Source organism: Cervus elaphus, chromosome 5 (genome assembly GCF_910594005.1).
Source record: "Cervus elaphus chromosome 5, mCerEla1.1, whole genome shotgun sequence".
Classification (NCBI taxonomy): domain Eukaryota; kingdom Metazoa; phylum Chordata; class Mammalia; order Artiodactyla; family Cervidae; genus Cervus; species Cervus elaphus.
Genome location: NC_057819.1, coordinates 112,610,844 through 112,635,139, shown reverse-complemented (window position 1 = coordinate 112,635,139; position 24,296 = coordinate 112,610,844). Strand labels below are relative to the sequence as shown.

The 24,296-nt window shown below is 43.1% G+C and overlaps 1 protein-coding gene and 1 non-coding gene across 3 annotated transcripts in view; one reads left to right on the top strand and one right to left on the bottom strand.

The window, feature by feature from the left end:
* WIPF2 (WAS/WASL interacting protein family member 2) overlaps positions 1-9,023 on the bottom strand; it is a 39,672-nt gene extending 30,649 nt beyond the window's left edge. The window contains exon 1 of one of the 2 annotated variants that reach the window (XM_043904473.1): positions 8,857-9,023. The gene's annotated coding sequence lies outside the window, so the exon portion shown is untranslated. Of the gene's footprint in view, positions 1-8,523; positions 8,675-8,856 lie in introns of those variants that run through there. The other variant, XM_043904474.1, reaches the window with a different exon arrangement.
* A 12,470-nt stretch (positions 9,024-21,493) lies between these two features.
* Positions 21,494-21,600, top strand: LOC122695781. Its single transcript, XR_006341535.1, has one exon. It is a non-coding gene; the product is annotated as a U6 spliceosomal RNA (small nuclear RNA).
* The last annotated feature ends 2,696 nt before the right edge of the window (positions 21,601-24,296 follow it).

The window sequence follows — 24,296 nt, the reverse complement described above, 5'->3', positions numbered from 1 at the left end:
ACAGATGACAGACATGTGGTTTGCAGCAGTTTTCAATATTCTGTAAATTGGCTGCTTTGGTGTTTAAGGCAGTCAGGATTATTAATGACTGCAGTTTCTTTCAAGCCCTGCAAGTGGCTTCCCCTGACCTATGCTCCCCTGGCCTTTCAATGATTTGATAATCTGTGAAATACCAAGAATGGTTGGTTTTTCTACTTGAATCCTGATATATGATACCAAAACATATAGAATATTGATTTAATCAAGATCGTGATATATATATATATATATAAGGCAGAGAGCAGGAAGGGTTGTGCATGAATAGCAGCATAAGAATGCAAAACTCAAGTGTCCACAGCAAAAACTCAATAGATAATATCTAAGAGTGGAAAAATCAAGATGTAACAGTGTAAGAATACTATGTAGAAACATGAATATACATCGGAAAAAATACTAAAAGTATTATTAAATTATTAAAAATATTAAAAGCATTCAGAGGAGAAGTGAGGAGAAATGGAGCAGCTCTTTAAGTACTGTAAGACTTACAGTACTATTTGACTCTTTACATATTCTGACTATTTTAATTTTAAATTTAACTACTAAAACCAAAAAATCTAACACGGTACAACAAAACCAAGCTTCAGAATATCAAAATTTCCCAAGAAAGGTCAACATTGGATCTGCTACCAATGCAGTTAAAGAAAGTAGAAAATCCCAAACAAACCAAAATAACTCATGTCTCAGGCTCAACTGCAATGAAGCAGGCTGCCTAATGTGACCTGAATCTCTGCCACAGCCTGGGCGTAACCAAACAAGGTTCACCACCCAGCGCTCACACCATCACAAGTCAAATACGTGAGGAACTTTCAGGCCACTATGAGAACTCATAAGCAAAATTTAATTGCAAAAGTAAGCACAAAAATAGAGGGATAAATCTTAAAACCAATTACTTAGTCCCCTTTTCAGGTCTTGTTCTCAATTTAATGCAACTAACTGAAAAACAAAAATAACCAACATCTGCTGTCAAAATATCTTTACAAGTTCTAAGAAATTGTTAATGAAATTAAAAGATTTATCAGGTGGGCTGAAATCTAGTCACTGATGACAAAAACCAGCTCTTCTCACTCGAGGCTGGCCATCTCATAGGACTAGCACTTGGCTTCTATGTGCGTTCCATCATTTGCACAGCAGAAATATTAAAGTAGAAAACATATACAGAGAACAGTCAGAGGAAGAAAATCAGTGATGACAGTCTCCATTAAGAAAAGGCCTGAAAGAAAATTTAAGCAGCTGCTCCATAAAACGTTGATCCAGACTTCACATGGAGAGAAGTGTCATGCCTCATTTCAAAGATAATATATTAAGTCCCAACTCACCACAGAAGCTGTGACTTTCACTGCAGAAGAGTTTCTTCTCTCACACTAATACCCTTAAGCCATCAGATACACAGATGCTCCTTGCTGAAATGCTAGAAAAATCTGCACATTTTCATTCTGAGATCACTAGTGATGGTCTGCGAAATCAGGAGTCTACTTTGAGCTATGAAAACAGGGCAAGCTGATCCAATTACACAAGTAAGTACTAAATCAAAACAGGACCACCTGGGCTTTGACGAAGAGTACTGTGATTCCTGAACAAAAGTCAATATAAAATATACTGCAGATACCGCAGATAAAAAATGGTTTCATATATTCAGAGTTATAATGGCCCTGAGCTACTGATCCATTTTGCATGTCCAGTAAGATGTATGCACCATGTTAAGACATACGGCCTAGATGACAAATTATTTTCAGTAGTTCACAAGAAGAACATCTGTGTTCTCTCTCCAGCGCATGAGGCTTACCGAAAAAACAGTCAATAATCCCCAGAGGTGAAGAGGTTTTTTGTTTCTTAAATAAGCAGGTCTGGCAAACTAACAAGCCCATCATCCCCCATGATCTAAGAACAGCTCCCCAACAATCTCCAAACCAGTTCTCAAGAGCCCCACATTTCAAGTTCTAATCCAGCCACAAGAGTTTAATGAGCAGGATCTAAAAGAAATCAAGACTAAAAAGAACAGGCTTTATCCAGGAAATTTTTTGGAAAACATGTTCCGCTGTACCAATATCTTTATGATATTGATGGTTTCAGCATCAACAACGGTAAACTACTCCCAGGGGAAAGAAGTGACAGAAAAAAGTCTCTACTGGAAAGGCTGAGTTCAAAATGAGCTATACCATTTACCTGTATTTTTTAAAAACTCACACTCTCTGAAGTCTTGCCTCATCTCTGCTTCTCACTCCCTAAGGTCCAGACACACCGGGACTCCCTTCAGCTTCCACATGGCCACGTTCTTTCCCTCCTCAGGACCTTCAGCTTTGCCATTTCCTCCCCTCATCCTTCAGGTTTCAGCCTTAGAAGTCAATTCCTCAGGGACCTTCCCTGACCACCCGCCTTCTCAATGAACTAGGGTCAGATTTCCCATTTGCAATCTCCACTGTACTGCTGGCAAACAGTAATTAATTACCCGTTTAATGGGTGTTTTCCCCACTAGACCATAACCGCATGAGTGCAAAGGCTGAATCAGTTTTGTTTTCACTGTTGCATCACCAGTACCTACCATAGTGCTTGGCACACAGTAGGAACTCAACAGTTGTCAAGGAAATGAACAACAGGGCCCCCAAAAAAGCAGCCTCAGCAATTCTAATTTACCCTACAGATAATGGTCACACATGCAAAAGGCCAAACATATATAGTTTTTCTCTGGAGCATAGTTTGTAACAGCAAAAGACTGGAAACATTACATGTCTACCAGTTTAGGGCAGGAGCTACTCTCTTTACTGCTCATATAGAATGACTGATTGCCAAAATAAGTTTTTTAAAAACTGTAGATAGAATTAGTGTGTGGCACTCATTTTAAAAAATGCAAGACAAAAAAAAAAAAAAATGCAAGACACATATATATTTACTTTGTACACATTATCTCTGGAAAGGATGTCAAGAGGACTTACCTGTAGTCCAGTGGGTTAAGAATCTGCCTGCGAATGCAAGGAATATGGGTTCCATCCCTGGTCTGGGAAGATCCCACATGCCTCTGGACAACTAAGTTCATGCACCACAACTACTCAAGCCTCAGCATCCTAGAGGCCATTCTCCCCAATAAAAGAAACCACTGTAACATGAATTCCAAGCACGGCAACTAAGAAAAAGCCCACACACAGCAACAAAGACCCAGCACGGCCAAAAATAAATAAGTAAGATTAAAAAAAGAAAAAAAGGATCTCAAGAAATTGATAATATTAGCTGACTCTGGGAAGACAAACCAGAACGAAGAGTAGACAAGGGCAGAGGGTAGACTGCTCAATGCATACCATTTTTTTTACCCTTTCAAATTCTGGGCCACGTGAATATATTATCTATTTAAGAAAATAATATTTGTACTGTTATTTTCTTAAAAGTCCTGTCCTTGTAAGATAGTGAAAGCAAGAGTTTAAATTAATCTCAAAAAGGAAAAAAAAATTAATCTCATACCTGGATCTTTAATGACAAACACCCTGCCTACATCTGAGCACTGGGAAGGTAGAAGTGGAAAGAAAGAAAACTCACTCTCCACACGTCTCAGACAGCATGTCCCATAATACACTGTACCCCTTTAGAAAACTCCTTTTTAAAAAAAAACCAAATGTTCCAATATGGACATATGGAGACTGTTTCACAGTCAGAGGGTTTATTGGGAGGGGAAAAGAAAGAGACTACTTGATTCAGGTTTTCTATGAGCACAGAGAGCAGGCTGATGAATTTGTATAGAAATATTATTATAAATACCAACTAAAAACAAATTGCTTTCACTCAGGGGCCTCAGTCTAAATGGAGCTTAATATAAATCCATGAAGTTTAAGAAGCTAAAACATTTTTGAAAACCAATTATTAAATGGGGAGGAGGACATCCCTGGTGGTACAGTGGACAGGAATCTGCCTACCAATTCAGGGGACAAGGATTAACTCCGTGGTCTGGGAAGACTCCACATGCTGCAGAACAAGCCCTCGCACCACAACTAAAGAGCCTGCTCCAGAACCCCCGAGGAGCCGCAACTACTGGGCCCACGCTCTAGAGCCTGTGCTCCACAAGAGAAGCCACTGCAATGAAAGGCCCGTGCACCGCCACAAAGAGCAGCCCCCGCTTGCGGCAAGTGGAGAACGCCCGCGCGCAGCAACAAACACCCGGCACAGACCCCCCCCCCCCCAACTTTTTTTAATGGGAAGGAAATCTACCTGTGTTCCCTGTTTATACAGATTTGCCACACTTCAAGACACTCTTCAGGAAAGAAAGACCTGAGACTAGATTAAATACAACTCCAATAATCATATTTGTTACCACAATCAAAGCCCTGGACCAGGGTCAAAACCTCTGGATCTGAACCTGCATATCAGGAACAGAATCCTCTGGGCTAATGAAGGAGAAGAAAGGTGAATCCAGCGCCGCCAAGATTTGTTTTGAGGTTCTCTCCAATGTTACAGGGCCACTGTCATATACTGCGAGAAATGATCTTCATAATCCATCCCAAGACCTAATGGAGACACAGTTATCTTCAAATAATCATCTCCTGGAAAACAAAAGTGTACCCACTAGGCAGAACACACTGAAAAAAGCGTTTACTAAGTAGAATTAAGTATTTAGGATGGTCATACTAAATTATTACAACTTTGCCAAGCTTAAATGGCAAGTGAGAAGCCAATTCCTGGCTTCCCTATCTGAGGACCTATTTGCCTCCACAGGCATCAGCCAAAATCTTAAGACAGCTAAGACTGACACAGATATTAGCAAATGCCTTCTTTCCCTACCAACATTGCTTTTCTCCATAAAGCTCTATCCAGTATCTTTAAATACCCTTTGATAATACCACCAAAAAGTGCTCCTGAGTTTAATCTGTGGCTCCCTAGGCTCAAAGGCTTGGGAATGAGAGTGAGGTGAAAAAAAAGTCGGAAACACTCTCTTCCCCTCAACGCCTTGGACTTTGAAAGCTAGGCAAAGGCAATGATTCTGCATTTAATCACCAGATGAATAAGAAACAGATTTGAATTTAGAAGGAACATAAAGGAGTGTAAGAACATTCAGTAAAGAGTACCGCCTCCATTTCCTTGCAGAGAGGCTCTCAGGATCTGCCAATGAACCTCACTTTGACATGGAACACCCCATCTACTCTAATCCAGGCCACATCCCCCAAGAGACAGTCAACCGGAACTCTGCCAACTTCTGCGCGGGAGCTGTGTGCAGAACAGTAGCAACAAGAGCCTACTTTGAGAAGGAGATCAACAATCACACTCAGGAAGAAAAGAAGTTATTTGGCACCGGGAAACATGTTGCCAAAATGTTAGCCACAGCTTCAAGGTCCCGGTTTGTGTTTCTGCAACTATTCTCTGCTTTGACAGAGTCCATTCTCTGACCCAGGAAACCCAGCTCAGCTTCTGTCACCCTCCCCATCTGAAGCAGTCAAGAATTCTTTCAATTTGGTGGTATCAAACTGTGACACAGACAAGACGTCCGCCAGAGACTAAAAAGGAGGGGGAAAATGTGCAATTTGCTGTTTTCCACTTGGGACTGGCTCCAGCAGAGCAACAGAAACACATGGCAGAATAGGAAAAATGGAAAACCATTACGTGAAAGAAGCAGGCTACACTAAGTCTGCCCAGAGCCTCCACAACTTATTTCCAAACCTTCTTAAAAACAAAGCAAAAAGACACACTGTAAGTTGAAATGACAGCAAAATATAAGCAAGTTTTTACCCTCAAATAAGTGTACAGATAGGTTACATCCTGATAAGCCCATCACAAACTGAAAGTACCATTAAGTCAAAAATACATTTAATACACCTAACCTATAGGACATCATAGCTTAGCCTAGCCTACTTTAAACATGCTTAGAACACTTACATTAGCCTACAGTTGGGCAAAATCATCTAACGCAAAGCTTATTTTAAAATAAAAGTACCGCCAATAGCCCTGGTTTTCCCAGTAGTCACGTATGGATGTGTGAGTTGAGGACTATAAAGAAAGCTGAGCACCGAAGAACTGATGCTTTTGAATTGTGGTGCTGGAGAAGATTCTTGAGAGTCCCTTGGACTGCAAGGAGATCAAACCAGTCAATCTTAAAGGAAATCAATTCTGAATATTCATTGGAAGGAGTGATGATGAAGCTCCAATACTCTGGCTGCCTGATGGGAAGAACTGACTCATTAGAAAAGCCCCTGATGCTGAGATTGAGGGCAGGAGGAGAAGGGGACAACAGAGATGGTTAGAAGGCATCACTGACTGGATGGACATGAGTGTGAGCAAGCTCCCGGAGTTGGTGATGGACAGGGAAGCCTGGTGTGCTGCAGTCCATGGGGTCGCAAAGAGCTGGACACTACTGACCAACTGAACTGAACTGACTGAATAGCTCATGTCATTTACTGAATACTGTACTAAAAATGAAAAACAGAACAGTCGTATGGGCACAGGATGGTTGTAAGTGTATACCGGCTGACTGCGAGCTGCGGCTGTCTGTCTCTGCCCAGCATCATAAGAGAGCCAAGTATCGATAGCTCAGGAAAAGATCAAAATTAAACATTCAAAGTACAGCTTCTACTGAATGCATATCGCTTACACACCACTGTGAAGTTGAAAACTCTAAGTCAAACCATGGTTAGTCGGGGACCATCCATATGTACTTCATACCTGCAGTTCTTCCTGGGGTCGGGTTGCTGAAACAACCTGAACCAGCAGCCTGTGATTTTCAGAATTAATTCAGAGCAAAAGGAACACAGATTCAAGTTCACCAGATTACTCTCCAATCCACCGTGCAATGCAGGAAACACGGGTTCAATCCCTGGTCCGGGAAGATTTCACATGCCACGGGGCAACTAAGACCCTGCGCCAAACTAAGCCGAAGAGCTGAAACTATTGGAGCCCACATGACCTAGAGGCCACCAAAAGAGGAGCCTCCAGAATGAGAAGCCCTCGCTCTGCAACTAGAAAGCAGCCTCTGCTCGCAGCACCTACAGAAAGCCCATGTGCAGCCAAAAATAAAATAACAAATACATAATTTTTTAATAAAAAGTTTCTATCAAAGAGCCTAAGAAGAAAGAACATCCACCAAAAGGAATAGAACTCATCTCTTCCCTTCTTAAAAGCCATCAGTAAAACCTGAAAACCCCACAGTTCTCAACACCTTCCACTTTCCCCTGCATTTCATCTCTGTGCTGACATCACCTAGCTAATCAGTACCAACTAAGATAAACACTACTCTGATACCAAGTGTGAAGCAGAGTTAGAAACTGCCCCCTCTTAAGCAAATTCACGTCAGACTTCAGAAATGCCAAGACTTTCAGGAACACGTCTAAGCTAAACAAGTTCGCCTATGCACTAAGTGTTTATAGAGTATTACACCCAAAGGAAAACCTAGAACAAGTCAAGACGTTAAAGGATGAAGAATAAAGAAGCCAAAATTGTCCATGAGCACACTGGTCCCCAACAGCTGGCTAAAAGGACTGAAGTGACTGAACCAAAGCAAAAGGCTCAATTACCTAAAACTATTTTTTAGTGAATTCTCAAAGAGTTCATGAAGCAAGTGTTTGTCAAAAGTAAAATACTCTGGTAGCTAGAAAATAAAATACTGCATTCTCCCACATTCTCCATCAGTTCTCTCCATCAACCAACCTCTTTCATTTCCAATTCTAACTTCCCCATCTTCGTCTTGACCACAGCCAATACAACAGTGTAACACAATATGAAATTTCTGGCTACTAAAAGTTGACCTTAAGAAAAGTTTAAAAATTGGACATGTATCAAATCCAAACCAACTCTTCCCAGGCACAAGGCACAAAAAAATGGACAAGATTGAGAAGAAGAAACTGGGAAGGAACTGGGAACGATATTTATCTTCTAAATATCAGTATCTCAGTCATTTTCAGGAATTACTTCTTTGCAACCACTTTAAAGATCCCATTTGCTTAAGACAATCTTTTAGAGGCAGAGAGGGATCAAACCAACATCTCCAATGGGGGTAAAAAAAAGAGACAAAAAATGATCTGCCTCCAAGTTACTTAGTAAATCCACAGGAGAGCTAGAACCGTCCTTATTCCCTGAGGTTCTCTTCTGATTTGTAGAAGGAAAAAAAGTCACCTAAAACATGCAGTAAGTCATTTAGAAACAAACACAGGGCAAAGATAACAGCGTGAAAAGGAAGGATCCTAGGGAGGTGGGGGATGCCAGAATTAAGACTTCACATCATTCCAACCTGAACCCTCAACTGCAGATCGCGCTCCCTTGCGAACCTCAACATGTAGCAATTCAACCTTAAACTCGATTGATTCCTTCCCAACTAACGTTCTCAGATTCCCTCTAATATAAGCAATTTCCTCAGTTACCCCATAACCATTGGTTTTCACTCATCAATCCCCAAATATCACAGCGGCCTCCTCATCCGGAGCATCCTGTTAATTACCTGTTCCCAACAGGTCCTCCCTCCCCATCTCCCTTTTTGCGCACGGTTACCTCGTTCCTCACCCCAGTCGCCGTCTTACTCACCTCGCCCAACCCTTCAGGATCCCTTATTTCCTGTCTCTCAACAGCCTTTCTTCGCATCTCACAGTTAGCGCTTGCCCCACACCGATTCCCGACCACTCCTCCCTACTTAGATTCCCCACGCCCCCTCTTCTCCAGGTTCTTTAGACTCAGCCTCCAATCCCCCTCCCCTTAGGTCCCGCCCCCAGGACCCCTCTCTCCCACAGGCCCCTCCTCCAAAGTCCCCTCTCCCCTACAGCCCCGCCCCAGTCCCCCCTCCCCCGGCTCGCCCGCCCATTCAGATCCGCAGGTCATTTCAACGACGGACCCACCCTCCCTGCACCCACTCTTCCCGACCTGGCCGCAACGGCTCTGGGAGCGACTCCTCCGCCACCTCGGCTCTGGCTCTGTCCCGTCCTGCTTGCCCCGCGGCAAGCTCCCCTTCTCGCCGCCGCCGCCCCTTTTGCCAACCCGGAAATGGATCTGCTCCCACCGTCCCCAGCGTCCGCGAACAAAATGGAGGAGGGGGAAAAAGGAGGAGGGAGCAGAGGGCGAACAGACACTACACGCATGCGCATCTGGAAAGCCCGCCCCTTGCCGGCTCACGTAAAGGCGGAAGCGCTCGGTGGCCGCCATCTTGGGAAGGTCGCAAGAATGTTGCTTAGCCGCTGAAAAGCAGGGTTTGCAACTTTGGTTGCAATTAGAATCACCTGGGAAGAATTGACTAAATAGTGATACCTGAATTCCACACCCAGAGATCTTGATTTAATTGATCTTGTGTGTAGCTAGGCATCGGAACTTTTAAAACTGCGCAGTGATTCTAACATGTTGCTAAGTGAAGACTCACTGAGCTGAAGAGAGTTTCGAATAATATCTTTTTCATCTTTTTTCCGCGTGCTCACGCGCACACACACACCATAAATGTCCTTTCCTAATTTCGAGTTAACGAAGAACCCGCCCCAGTCAACCTTGCAAGGGCTCAGTAATCAAGCTCCGGTTGTCATGGCAACGGCGAGGCAGGCCCTGCTAACTAGTCACCCGTGAACGTCATCTTAGCTGCCTAACCCGAACACCTGTGAACATTCGTCTTCACTTTCCCGGACCTGGGCTTCCCAGTTTCCATGGCTGGGGGTTGGTGCTGCAGACTTCCTGCTGTTGGGGTCGGTGGAGGGGGTGGGGTGGGGGGGCAAGGAATCCTGTGCCCTCCCTGGCGGGCCTGCTGTTAGCTCTGTCCCAGCTAACTAAGGATTCCTCCCTAGTCCACCCACAAAAATGCTTTTCCACTGCAGTCAAACTCATTGCCTCAAAGTGTTCTTTGGGTCTCTCCATCACCTTTATTTACGCTGAATGTGAAGTAAGAATTGGGACCTAATTCTCATTTCTTACCGTGTGCCCTTGGCCTCAACTATGCTATCTGTAAAATGGGTCTAATAGTGCCTGTGGAAGCCCCTAGAGAAGCAAATGGCAACGCATTCCAGTATTCTTGCCTGGAGAATCCCATGGACACAGGAGCCCGGCAGGCTGCTGTCCATGGGTTGCAAGAATTGGACACAACTTAGCAACTAAACCACAAACAACTGTTTCCTAGGGTTGTTGGAAATCTCAAATGGGATGAATGGGAAAGCATGTGATAAACCATAGGTTGTTATTATTTTTGTTTTCCTTCTGTTGTGCCATGAGTAGTGCTGGGCACCACCCACTAGTCAAGTAAATGTCACAACATTCATTGAGTACCTGATGTGGGCCAGGCACTGGGCTAGGCATCAGAAGATGGCTACAGAGGTGACTAAGACAGAGCCTCTGCCCTCAGGGGACTCACTGGATGGTACACAGACTGGCATGTAAACAGCTGGCTGAGATACAAGTGGGCATATGATTAGTGCCATGGGGACAAATGGGCAGAGGGACCTCAGACAAGGGAGTGATTACTCCCTGCTCGAGAATGGGAGCAGGTTTCATAAACAGTTTTGAATTCAGCCTTGAAGGAGGAGCGGAGTTTTATTACTAATCAGAGAAGACAGGGAACACATTCCAGGCAGAGGGATCAGTGGGTCCAAAGATAAAGATTACATAAGGTTGGTAATCCTGTATGCCTGAAGGTGGGGTGATGGGGCAAGACACGCGGTAGACTGAAACTCCCAGCTCTTCAACCTCATCTCTACTCTGTCCCCTCCTCGCTCACTATACACTGTGCAGACCGGCTTTCTAGTGAAATGCACCAAGTGCTTCCCCAAGGCCTCTGTGTTCATCTGTGCTCTGTCTTTTCTGCGTTTTCAGGCTTTGCCCAAATACCACAGCTAATGTAAGCCCCCCATTCTCTATTACATCACTCCATGATAACAGCAGCCACTGGGGTGCAATGCAGGAACATCTCAACTAGGCTTGAAGAAATAGGTGTAGGCTGCATAAAGAAAGTAATCTTTACCTAAGTAACGCCTGATGGGTAAGTAGGAATTGGCCAGGCTCAGACAGAAGGGAACAGCATTCAGCGCACAGGAAAAATATATACAAAACAAGAAGCACAGCCCATTCCAAAAACTGAAAGCATTTCCAGGTAGTTAGAGCTAGAACTTATAGGAGAGGCAAGGAATTTGATCCAACAAGTAGTCATAACATCTGAATTCATCAATACTTGCTATGTGCCAGGCACTGTCAATTATAACATCACATGTCGTAACTCATTTATCCTCAGGATTACTTTCTGAGGTAGGTATTATTATCTCCATTTCACAGATAAAGAAACTGAGACACAGGAAAGTTAACCATCTTGCCTGAAGACACATACCTATAAAGTAGTAGAAGTATCTCCAGAGTCTCTGCCTACCCAATGACCCCGCACACTCCCAGATCCCAGTGTCCCTTTATTATAACAAATATAATTCAACTTTACTATCCCCAAGTGAAATTAACAGACAATTTAACCTATCTGATTTTAAAAAAACAAAACATGATTTCAAAAAATAAATCAGGGCTTCCCAGGTGGTCCAGTGATTAAGAATCTGCCTGCCAGTGCAGGGCACATGGGTCTACATGCCATTGGGCAACTGACCCTGTGCACCACAACTACTGCACCCACATTCTAGAGCCTGAGAGCAGCAATTACTGAATCCACGAGCCGCAACTACGGAAGCTCGCATGCCTAGAGCCTATGCTCACAAGAAAAGTCACTGCAATGAAAAGCCCAAGTACTGCAATGAAGACCCAGCACAGACCAAAAATAAATAAATCTTTTTTAAAAATCAATCTAAAGCCCTGACTATAAAAAAGAAATAAGAGGAAGACATTTCAGTATGTCAACACTCAGGTATCACGACACTGGAAGATGCATAGTGAAGTAGTTAGACGCTTGCACTCATATCTAGGATCACTGAGAATGTGACAGCAACAAATGTGGATTGACCTAAGGGTGTTGTGTTGGGCAGCGCTGTCATTTACGATGTGATTTTCCCAAATAGTGAACAACTCTTGTTAAAGGTCTGAACAACACAGAAAAACAGAGTAGTTATATTCTTTTATGTTTACTTATTTAAGCTTCGACAGGTCTCAGATGTGGCACGTGGTATCTTTGATTTTCATTGCAGCATGTAAGATTTCTTAGTTGCGGCATGTGGAATCTAGTTCCCTGACCAGGGATCAAACCCGGGTCCCCTGCATTGGGAGCACCAAGTCTTAGCCGCTGGATCACCAGGGAAGTCCCCAGAGTAGTTGTATTCTTAGAAAAGGCAGATTATATTAAATATGTACAGGAATATTTTAAATGTGTATATTCCTGTGCTGACAATGCACACGTGCTCAGTCACTTCAGTCCTGTCCGACTCTTTGAGACCCCATGGACTGTAGCCCGCCAGGCTCCACTGTCTGTGGGATTTCCCAGGCAAGAATACTTAAGTGGGTTGCCATTTCCTCCTCTGGGGGAGCTTCCCCACCCAGGAATTGAACTCAAGTCTCCTTCAGCTTCTGCATTGGTGCATTGGCAGGCCGACTCTTTACCACTGAGCCACCTGGGAAGTCCTGTTCTGACAATAGGACAGACTGAGTACCTTGGAGACCTTCTCCCTAAAAACAACTAACAATCCTAGATAAAATGTCTTTTAACTCTTAAATGCCTTGATGAAAAAATGAGGAATGTGGGGAGCAAACTAAGTGAAAGCAGCAGACATAAACAGAGGTAAGAGGAACAGGTTCTTGCTCAGAGGACACTTGCCTAACTACATGAGTTTGAGCTTTTGTCAGTGTCTTGTGGGGAAAGAGCATCCCAGGAACTCTTCAGCAGGGATTTTTTTTTTCCCCAATTATTTTTATTAGTTGGAGGCTAATTACTTTACAATATTGTAGTGGTTTTTGCCATACATTGACATGAATCAGCCATGGATTTACATGTGTTCCCCATCCTGAACCCCCCTCCCACCTCCCTCCCCATCCCATCCCTCTGGGTCATCCCAGTGCACCAGCCCCGAGCACTTGTCTCATGCATCCAACCTGGACTGGTGATCTGTTTCACACCTGATAATATACATGTTTCAATGCTGTTCTCTCAGATCATCCCACCCTTGCCTTCTCCCACAGAGTCCAAAAGTCTGTTCTATACATCTGTATCTCTTTATCTGTCTTGCATATAGGGTTATCGTTACCATCTTTCTAAATTCCATATATATATGCATTACAGTATACTGTATTGGTGTTGCATATACATATATATGCAATACAGTATACTGTATTGGTGTTTTTCTTTCTGGCTTACTTCACTCTATATAATGGGCTCCAGTTTCATCCATCTCATTAGAACTGATTCCAATGAATTCTTTCTAATGGCTGAGTAATATTCCATTGTGTATATGTACCACAGCTTTCTTATCCATTTGTCTTCAGCAGGGATTTTAACAGGAGATTCTCCATGATAGCTCAGTTGGTAAAGAATCCACCTGCAAGGCGGGAGACCCCGGTTCAATTCCTGGGTCAGGAAGATCCACTGGAGAAGGGATAGGCTACCCACTCCAGTATCCTTGTCTAGAGAATTCCATAGGCTGTATCGTCCATGGTGTCGCAGAGTCAGACATGACTGAGCCACTTTCACTTTCACTCCTTCGTATAGATGGGAGGCCAAAGGACTACCTCCTCATGGTTAAGGTGAACCAGAAATAAACCTGTCCCTTCCTCCCTTGAGGGGCTTCCTGGAGGCTCAGACGGTAAAGAATCTGCCTGAAATGCAGGAGACCCGGGTTTGATCCCTGGGTGGGGAAGAGCCCCTGGAGGAGGGTAAGGCAAGTATTCTTCAGTATTCCACTTCACTATTGTTGCTTGGAAAATTGAATGGACAGAGAAGCCTGGTGGGCTACGGTCTATGGGGTTGCAAAGAGTCGGACACAACTGAAGCCACTTAGCACACACTTCCTCCCTTGGGTGTAGGATTAATGAAGATAGATTCCAGGCTCAGATGATAATTAATAGATTTTTCACATAGAAGGTTCAGTAGGACATTGAAAATCACATGGATAATTCTTGGTTGTGCAGAATGGTTCCTTGTATTGCCAAAGTCTAGCATCCCTAACCCTGTTCACCAAACACCATAGCACAAACTTATTGTGATAAAAAAAAAAAAGTCATCACAGGGAATTCCCTGGAGATTCAGTGGTCAGGACTCTGTGTTCTCACTGATGAGGGCTGTGGTTCTATCCCCAGTCAGGGAACTAAGATCCCACAATTTGTGTGGTGCAGCAAAAAAAAAAAGAAATAGCCACCTAAGATTTCCAAAATGCCCCTACAGAGAACCACTGCTCCATGCTAAACTGTCAAGTTGCCAGGGATCAGTTTGTGAAGGACTTTATTATCTGTCATGAAAAGTTAGATTTTATCGAGAGGGCAAGAGGAAAACCATTACAAGGTTTGAGTTGAGAAGTGCCATGACCCACTTTGCCTTCTAGAAAGAGCCCTCTGACTAACTGCAGCATATGCTGTGCTTAGTCGCTCAGTCGTGTCTGACTCTTTACGACCCCATGGACTGCAGCCCTCCAGGCTCCTCTGTCCATGGGATTCTCCAGGCAAGAATACTGGAGTGGGTTGCCATGCCCTCCTCCAGGGGATCTTCCCGACCCAAGGATCAAACCCAGGTCTTCCACATTGCAGGCAGATTCTTTACCGTCTGAGCCACCAGGGAAGCCCTGGAGAACTGCAGCATAGAGAATGGATTAGAGGGGGCTGGGCTAAAAGCAAGAATGCTGTAGACGATGAGATGATGGGTGCCTGCATTGAGTGGCAGCTGGACATAATTGGGCACAAAGACCTTGAAGACAGGGCTGCTTGTCTGCAGAGCCCAAGGCCTCGAATCTTAGTTCTCCCCACTACTGAATAGGGTGAGGCTTTGGGTAAGTTACTCAACTTCTAGCAGCCTCAGGCTTCCCATCTACAAAGTGAGATAAGACTAAATGAAGGGACTTGCCTGGTGGTTCAGTGGTTAAGAATCCGCCTTCCAATGCAGAGGACGCAGGTGAGATCCCTGGTTAGGGAACATGCCGTGGGTCAAGTAAGCCGATTCACCACAACTAGAGAGCCTACGTGCTGAAAGTACTGAATCCTCGGGCTCTAGAGCCCACGTTCCACAACAAAAGAAGTTCCTGTGTGCTGCAACAAAGACCAGGGGGGAAAGAAAGAGAGAGTGAGACTAAATGGAATGCTCCTGAACCACTTGGAAAGCACTCACTAATTGTAGCCTTGATCACTATGAGGGTATCAGTGGTAGAGATAGTGAGATATCATTCTAGAGATATTTATGAAGTGGAATGTGATGGTTGAAGAAGGGGAGAAGTCAAAGATGATTCCCAAGTTTCTGGCTTGAACGCTTTTGTGCAAGTGACGCCAATACTTAGCCAGAGAGTCAAGGAGGAAGAAGAGGGATTGGGGCAAGGAAAAAAGATTGGGGAGACTAGGTGGGTGAGGGAGAGAAAAGAGGTTCTGTAGGCCACGGGATGTTTGTGTCTGGAATTTAGAAGTGCAATCCTAGCAATTTGGAACTCACAAACTGGATTAGCTAGTGTCCAAGACAGCCCCTAATGACCCAGGACTCCACATGTTCACTGAATCAGGGCTGGCCTGTGACTCCTTTTAACACAGAGGAAGGAATGCTGTACCAGGCCCATAATTAAGCTTAGGAAGACCTGGCAGCCTCCAATCTTGTGTGTCCACCCTAAATTCCCATGTGAGAAATCAGTTATTCTGTCGTAGAGACCACCCGGAGGGGGAAGCCTGGACATGGAGAGAGAGGACTAGCCATCCCAGCATTCCAGCTGTTCCCACTGCATATGAGATGAGTAAGCCAGCCGTCTTGGACATTCCAGCTCCAGTCACTTTCTGACCACAGCCAACTGAGACACCCCAAGGGGGACAGCAGAACTACCCAGCTGGGTCTCCGTTAACTGGAGGGTCATAAGTTTAAAATAGCTTTAAGTCACTAAGGTTTTGTTTTTTAAAAAACTTATTTATTTGCCTGTGCCAGGTTTTAGTCATGGCACTTAGGATCTTTGATCGTCACTGTGGCATGAGGGAGCTCTTTTTAAAATAAACTTTATTTATTTGTTTGTTTTTGGCTGTGCTGGGTCTTCGCTGCTGCTTGGAGTTTTCTCTAGTTGCAGTGAGCAGAGGCTGTCTCTAGCTGTGGTGCTCTTACCTCTCATTGCGGTGGCTTCTCTAGTTGCAGAACACGAGCTCTAGGGCACACGGGCTTCAGTGGTTGTGGCTCCCGGGCCCTAGAGCACAGGCTCAGTAGTTGTGGTTCATGGGCTTAGTTGCTCTGCAGCTTAAGCGATCTTCCCAGACCAGGGACCGAACCCATGTCCCCTGCACTGGCAATCGAATTCTTTACTAGTGAGCCACCAGGGCAGCCCCGGCATGTGAAATCTTTAGTTGCAGCACGCGGGATCTAGTTCCTCAGCCAGGGATTGAACTGAACCTCCTGCCCTGGGAGCTCGGAATCTTAGCCGCTGGACCACCAGGGAAGTCTCATAAGCCACTACGTTTGGAATAGTGTGTTATGCAGCAGTAGATGCTCAAACAGAAATAGACTGATGAAGTCTAAGCCCAGATGTATGGAAGGAAGAGAAGAGGGCTTAGGACAGAAGCAAGTAACTCCTCACGCAAGGACCAAGCTGAGGGAGAAAGCCAACAGGGGAGGCTGAGAAGGAGAGGACAGAGGGAAGTCCTGAGAATGGAGTGGCCAGGAGTAGCAATAAGCGTTCAGGAAGAAGAACCATCAGACACACCCAACGCCAGGAGAGGATGGTAAGAAAGGCATCTCTTGGATTTGGTAAGATGGGAGTCAGTGACCTTGACAAGAAGAGTTTCAGTAAGTAATGAGGGCAGAAGTCAGATGCACTGGGTAGAAGAATGACACATTTTGAAAAAGAAAAAGACATTGTTGTTTAGTCACTGAGTCGTATCTAACCCCATGGACTATATAGTCCACCAGGTTCCTCTGCCCATGGAATTCTCCAGGTAAGAATACTGGAGTGGGTTGCCATCCCCTACTTCAGGGGATCTTCCCCACCCAGGGATCAAACCCGCATCTCTTGCATTTCCTGCACTGGCAGGCAGATTCTTTACCACTGTGCCACCTGGGAAACCCAGAACACATAGAGCAACAAAACCAAATAAACTAGAATTTACACACATATTGACCTGGAAGAATCTCCCAAACTTAACACTGAGGAGAGAAAGTTGCTGAACATTATATCTGGTAGGACAGTATTTAAATCAAGTTTAAAAATATGTGAATATAAAAATTCTTAAACTCACTAATAAAAAGACAAATAACCCAACTTTTAAATGTGCAAAGGAGAGACTTCCCTGGCGACCCAGTGGTTAAGACTTCACCTTCCAATGCAGGGGGTGCAAGTTCTATCCCTGGTCAGGAAGCTAAGATCCCACATGATTGGCAGCCAAAAACTCAAAATGTAAAGCAGAAGCAATATTGTAACAAATTCAGTAAAGACTTTAAAAATTGTCCACATCAAAAAAAAAATATCTTTAAAAAAATTAGCAAAGGATCTGGTAGTAGGTTGGTGAATAGCATTTCCCCACAATCCACGATTACCCAGAATTTGACCTTTTTTGGAAATAAAGTCTTTGCAGATGGAATTAGTTGAGGCCAGCCTAGATTAAGATGAAGTCATCCCAGGGACATTCCTAGTGGTCCAGTGGATAAGACTCTGAGCTCCCAGTGCAAGGAGCCCAGGTTCAATTCCTGGTCAGGGAACTAAGACCTGACATACTACAACTAAGCCCATGTGCCACAACTAAGATGAAGTGAAAATAAATAATTTTTTAAAATGTTTTTTAATTGAAGTCATCCTGGATTAGGGTGGACCCTAAAACTAATGACTAGTGTCCTTATAAGAAAAGTGTTCAGAGACACCCACAGGGAGAATACCCCATGAAGATGGAAACAGAGATTGGGGTGATGTGTCTACAAATCAAGCAAATAAGGTTGCCATAACACGAAGCCATTGTTACCTCTTGAAAGTGTACATTTGAGTGGGGTTTAGTGTAATCACAATGTTGTACAACCATCACTAGCATCTAATTTCAGAACATTTTCATCACCCCAAAAGGAACTCTACGCATTAGTAGTCTCTCCCACTTCCACCCTCTTCCCAGCCCCTGGCAATCACTAACCCATTCTCTGTCTCTATGAAACTGCCTATGCTGGAAATTTCATATCAGTGGAACCACACAGTATGTGACCTTTTGAGTCTGGCTTCTTTCACTTAGCATGTTTTCAAGGTGTACCCATGTTGCAGCATGTGTTAGCATGCCATTCCATTTTTATGACCAAGTAATATTTCATTTTATGAATATACCACATTTTAGTTTACTCATTCATCAGCTGATGGAATTGAGTTGTTTCTACTTTTTGACTATTGCTAATAATGCTTCTATGAACATTCTTATATAAAGAGTTTCTTTTGAGGGTGATGAAAATGTTTTAACTATATTCGCATATAAAATAAAACTTTAAAAAATTATAAAATGTTCTAAAATTGATTGTGGTGATGGTTGAACAACTACATACTTTAAATAGTGGCTGTGAATTACATCTCAATAAAACTGCTACTTCCCCCTAAATGAAAAACACTCTGCTGTTTTGAGATGTATACACATGTAATGAAAGTTTACAGAAATGCATGAAAATGATACCATGCTCAGGAAAGTAGCGGCCTCTGGGGAGAAAGGAAAAGGATGTGACTGGGATAGGGTACCAGGGATCTCAGGTGTAGAGTAAGATTTCATTTCTTAAACTGAGTGGTAGAGACCGGTGTTCATTATATTTGTCTTTAAACTTTTTTTTAAACTTTTTATATGATTGAAATGTTATACAACACATTTAAAAATATTTTGAACAAGAGTGAGTGGTTGGGATACACAGGATATTTGCCAGATGCAAAAATCACTGCATACTAACTGCAAAGCGGGGGCGGGGGGGGGAAGGGTATCTTTTTAATGGAGAAATTTGGCAGTGCCTCTTTAACCACAGAGTCAACCTCAGCCACCACTAACAGGGGCCAATTGGACACTATTTGCTTCCTGGTGTAATGCTGTTAACAACAACATCACCTATAAAATATTCTTCCCTAGAATATTTAACCTCCAGAAAACCACTAGAACTATACGGTCCAATTTAGGAGCCGATAGTCACTGGTAGCTGTTGATCAATTAAAATGTGATTGGTCTGCACAGATGTAGAGAACAGGCTTGTGGTTGCCAGGGGAGGTTAGGGTCAGGGAGGGATGGACTGGGAGCTTGGGGTTAGTAGACTATTGTATTGAGAATGGATAAGCAATAAAGTCCTATTATATAGCACAGGGAACTATATTCACTGCTCTGGGATACACCATAATGGAAAAGAAAAATTTTTAAATGTATATATATGTATAATTGAATCACTTTCTGTACAGCAGAGATTGACACAACACTGTAAATCAACTATACTTCAATTAAAAAATAAATTTTAAAGTGATTAGTCTGAATCCACATATGCTGCAAGTAAAACTGCACACCAAGTTTCAAAGACTTAATACCAAAAAAAAAGAAAAATGTCTCATTAATATGTTTATATTGATTACAAGTTGAAATGACATTATTTTGGGTACAGTGAGTTACATAAAATATTACAATTAACTTATCTGTTTCTTATTTCTTTAATGTGAGTACTAGAAAAATTTTAATTACCAACATGGCTCACATTATATTTGTATTGGACACTCCTCTCTAGACAGAACCAGTAGCTTAGACTCTATAGAGGGGATGAAGGTACAAGTAAACAAGAGCGTGGGGGAAACAGTCAGATAATTCATGTATTTACAAGATATCTGTCTAGACTGAAAAGTCAATGTCATCTAGAAAAGAAGCTATTCGAGATTAAGCTATTCGAGATTAAGAGGCTAATGAGATCTAACAGCCAAATGCAGTGCATGGACCTTGATAACATGAGGACTTTTTTCCCTAAATTTTATTAAATATTTCTTTTTATAAATTTTTATTTGTTTATTTATATGTTTTTGGCTGTGCTGGGCCTTCATTGCTGCCTGAGGGCTTTCACTAGTTGTGGCGAGCGGGGCTACTCTTCATTGCCGTGCACGGGCTTCTCATTGCAGTAGCTTCTCGTGTTGGAGAGCACAGACTCTAGACACACAGGCTCAGCAATTTCAGCACAAAGACTCAGTAGTTGAAGCTTGCAGGCTTAGTTGCCTTGCAGCAAGTGGAATCTTCCTAGACCGGGGATCAAACCTGTGTCCCCTGAATTGGCGGGTGGACTCAACCACTGGACCACCAGGGAAGTCCCTTAAAGATATTTTTGAAACAGCCTGGGAAAAATAAATATAGACTGAATATTAGCTGACATCATGGAACTACTGTTGATTTTCTCAGTTGAGATAATGGTGTGGTGGACATGTAAGGCAATGTCCTTATTCTTAGAAGATTCTTACTATGGCTATTAGGAATGAAGTGATGTTAACATTTGCAACTTACTTTCAAGTAGCTTGGCAAAAGAAAAAGTGTGTGTGTGTGTGTGCATGTGCATAGAGAGAGAACAAAAGCAAATTTAATAAAATGTTAATTATGGAGTCTAGAAAGTTCTAAGTATTCATTGTACTAATCTTTCAACTTTTCTGTGTCTGAAATCTTTCTTGATGAAAAGTTGGAGAAACAAGACAAAATAAAATAGGAATGAATGGGGGGACTTCCCTGATGGTTCATTGGTTAAGAATCCTCCTTGCAGGCTTCCCTGGTGGTTCAGTGGTAAAGAATCCACCTGCCAATGCAGGAGACACAGGTTCGATCCCTGGTCTGGGAAGATCCCACATGCCTCAGAGCAACTAAGCCCATGCACCACAACTGTTGACCCTAGGCTCTAGAGCCTGGGAACTGCAACTACTGAACCCATATGCCACAACTACTGAAGCCCATGCTCCACAACAAGAGAAGCCACTGAAATGGGAAGCCCTCACACTGCAACTAGAGAAAAAGCCTGCACAGTAATGAAGACCTATCACGGCCAAAAATAAAGATAAATAAAATAAAAATTATTTAAAAAAATAATCCAAAAAAAAAAAAAAAAAAGAATCCTTCTTGCAGTGCAGGGGACTCAGGTTCTATCTCTTGTCGGGGAACTAAGATCCCACATGCTTCGAGGCAACTAAGGTTGCATGCCACAACTGAACCCATGCTCCACAACTAGAGAGACTTCCTGTCGCAATCAAAGATCCCCCATGATGCAACGAAGATCTCAAGTACCACAAAAAGACCCAATGTAGCCCAATAAATTAAATAAGTAAATAAGTTTTTCTTTAAAAAAAAGAAAGAAAAGGAATGAATGGGACACGAGGAGGTAGAGACAATCTCTTCAGGAAGTTTGGTCTAGAACAAGAAACAAGAAGTGAAGCGGGGAAGTAGCTAGAATGGACATGTCAGCTCAGGGAAAGTGTTTATAAAAATGGAGAGTTGAGTGCTTGCTTTGGCAGCACATATACTAAAATTGGAACGATACAGAGAAGATTAGCATGGCCCCCGAGCAAGGATGACGCGCAAATTCGTGAAGTGTTCCATATTTTTTATACACCATGGAATATTACTCAGCCATTAAAAAGAATTCATTTGAATCAGTTCTAATGAGATGGATGAAACTGGAGCCCATTATACAGAGTGAAGTAAGCCAGAAAGATAAAGACCATTACAGTATACTAACACATATGTATGGAATTTAGAAAGATGGTAATGATAACCCTATATGCAAAATAGAAAAAGAGACACAGATGTAGAGAACAGACTTTTGGACTCTGTGGGAGAAGGTGAGGGTGGGATGTTTCGAGAGAACAGCATCAAAACATGTATATTATTTATGGTGAAACAGATCACCAGCCCAGGTTGGATGCATGAGACAAGTGCTCGGGCCTGGTGCACTGGGAAGACCCAGAGGGATCGGGTAGAGAGGGAGGTGGGAAGGGGGATCGGGATGGGGAATACATGTAAATCCATGGCTGATTCATGTCAATGTATGGCAAAAACCACTACAATATTGTAAAGTAATTAGCCTCCAACTAATAAAAATAAAAGAAAAAATAATAATAATAATAAAGATTAAAAAAAAAATGGACAGTTGAGGGACCTCCCTGGTGGTCCAGCAGTTAAGACTCCACTCTTCCAATGTAAGCGGCAGGGGTTCAGTCCCTGGTTATTGTTGTTGTTCAGTCACTCAGTTGTGTCTGACTCTTTGAGACCCCATGGACTGCAGCACGCCAGGCTTCCCTGTCCTCCACCATCTCCTGGAGCTTGCTCAAACTCAAGTCCATTGAATCGGCAATGCCATGTCCTCTGTTGCCTCCTTCTCTTGCGTTCAATCTTTCCCAGCATCAGGGTCTTTTCTAATGAGTCAGCTCTTTGCATCAGGTGGCCAAAGTATTGGAGCTTCAGCTTCAGCATCAGTCCTTCCAGTGAATATTCAGGACTGATTTTCTTTAGGATTGACTGGTTGTTCTCCTCGCAGTACAAGATTCTCAAGAGACTTTCCAACACCACAGTTCAAAAGCATCAATTCTTCGGCACTCAGCCTTCTTTATGGTCCACCTCTCACATCCATAACATGACTACTGGAAAAACCATAGTTTTGACTATGTGGACCTTTGCTGGAAAAGTGACATTTCTGCATTTTAATATGCTGTCTAGGTTTGTCATAACTTTTCTTCCAAGGAGCCAGGGTGTTTCAATTTCATGGCTGCAGTCACCATCTGCAGTGATTTTGGCACCCAAGAAAATAAAAGTCTGTCACTGTTTCCATTGTTTCCCCTTCTATTTGCCATGAAGTGATGGAACTGGATGCCATGATCTTAGTTTTCTGAATGTTGAGTTTTAAGTTAGCTTTTTCACTCTCCCCTTTCACTTTCATCAAGAGGCTCTTTAGTTCTTCTTCACTTTCTTCCATAAGTGTGGTGTCATCTGCATATCTGAGGATATTGATATTTCTCCTGGCAATCTTGATTCCAGCTTGTGCTTCATCCAGCCTGGAATTTCACATGATGTACTCTGTATATAAGTTAAACAAGCAGGGTGACAATATACCTCCTTGACGTACTCCTTTCCCAGTTTTGAACCAGTTCATTGTTCCATGTCGGGTTCTAACTGTTGCTTCTGGACCTGCATACAGATTTCTCAGGAGGCAGGTAAGGTGGTCTGGTATTCCCATCTCTTTAAGAATTTTTCACAGTTTGTTATGATCTACACAGTCAAGGCTTTAGTGTAGTCAGTGAAGCAGAAGTAGATGTTTTTCTGGAATTCTCTTGCTTTTTCGATGATCCAGTGAATGTTGGCAATTTGATCTCTGGTTCCTCTGCCTTTTCTAAATCCAGCATGAACATCTGGAAGTTCTTGGTTCACATACTGCTGAAGCCTGGCTTGGAGAATTTTGAGCATTACTCTGCTAGCATGTGAAATAAGTGCCTGGTAGGGGAACTAAGATCTCACATGCCACATGGCGCAGCCAAATTTAAAAAAGGCAGGGGGGGCGGTTTGACAAGAATTGAGAAAGTTTAAATGTGTAATGGGAAAGACCCAATAGAAAGGCAGAGAATGAAAGATTTGGGATATTCTAGTCAAATTTCTCATGCCTGGGAATAGACCCTGTGATAGATTCAACTCTACCGGTCCCAGGCCTCTTCCATAGTGAGGCGTAATCTTGGTGGCGACACCTAGTGGATTCAAAAGGCACTGCTTAAATTCTTCACTCCAAACCGCAGATCCAGAGAGCATCTTAATACATTGGTCTGACTGCTTCAACTTATTTCCACTTTTTTGTTCATTGCTAAGCCAACCTCTGGAGGTGCAGCATTACTAAGTAAGTTCACCCTTTCCCACACAGCCCACAGAGCCCCAGTGCCTCATCCCCGACTTCCCACATCCACACCTAGGCCATCCAACTCTGTGCCTGCTTCAAGTCCTGGATCATCTCTTTTAAGAAGTTTTATTGTCACCCACCCTTAATCCGTGGACCATAAGTGAATCTGTTTGACTTATTTCCTAGAGCACTTATCATCTTGTGTCTTGTCCTCCTCTTTTGACTCCTATTTCAAATAACTTAATTTATTTATTCAGCAAATATGTATCGAGTGTCTTCTCGGTGCCAAGTACTGCTCTCGGTACAGAAGAGTGAACATGACAGACTCCTGGAGCTAACATTCTGGGGGCAGGAAAATCAAATACACGAAGAAGTATCGATGATGTCAGGTAGCAATGAAAGCCTTGAAGAATATACAGGA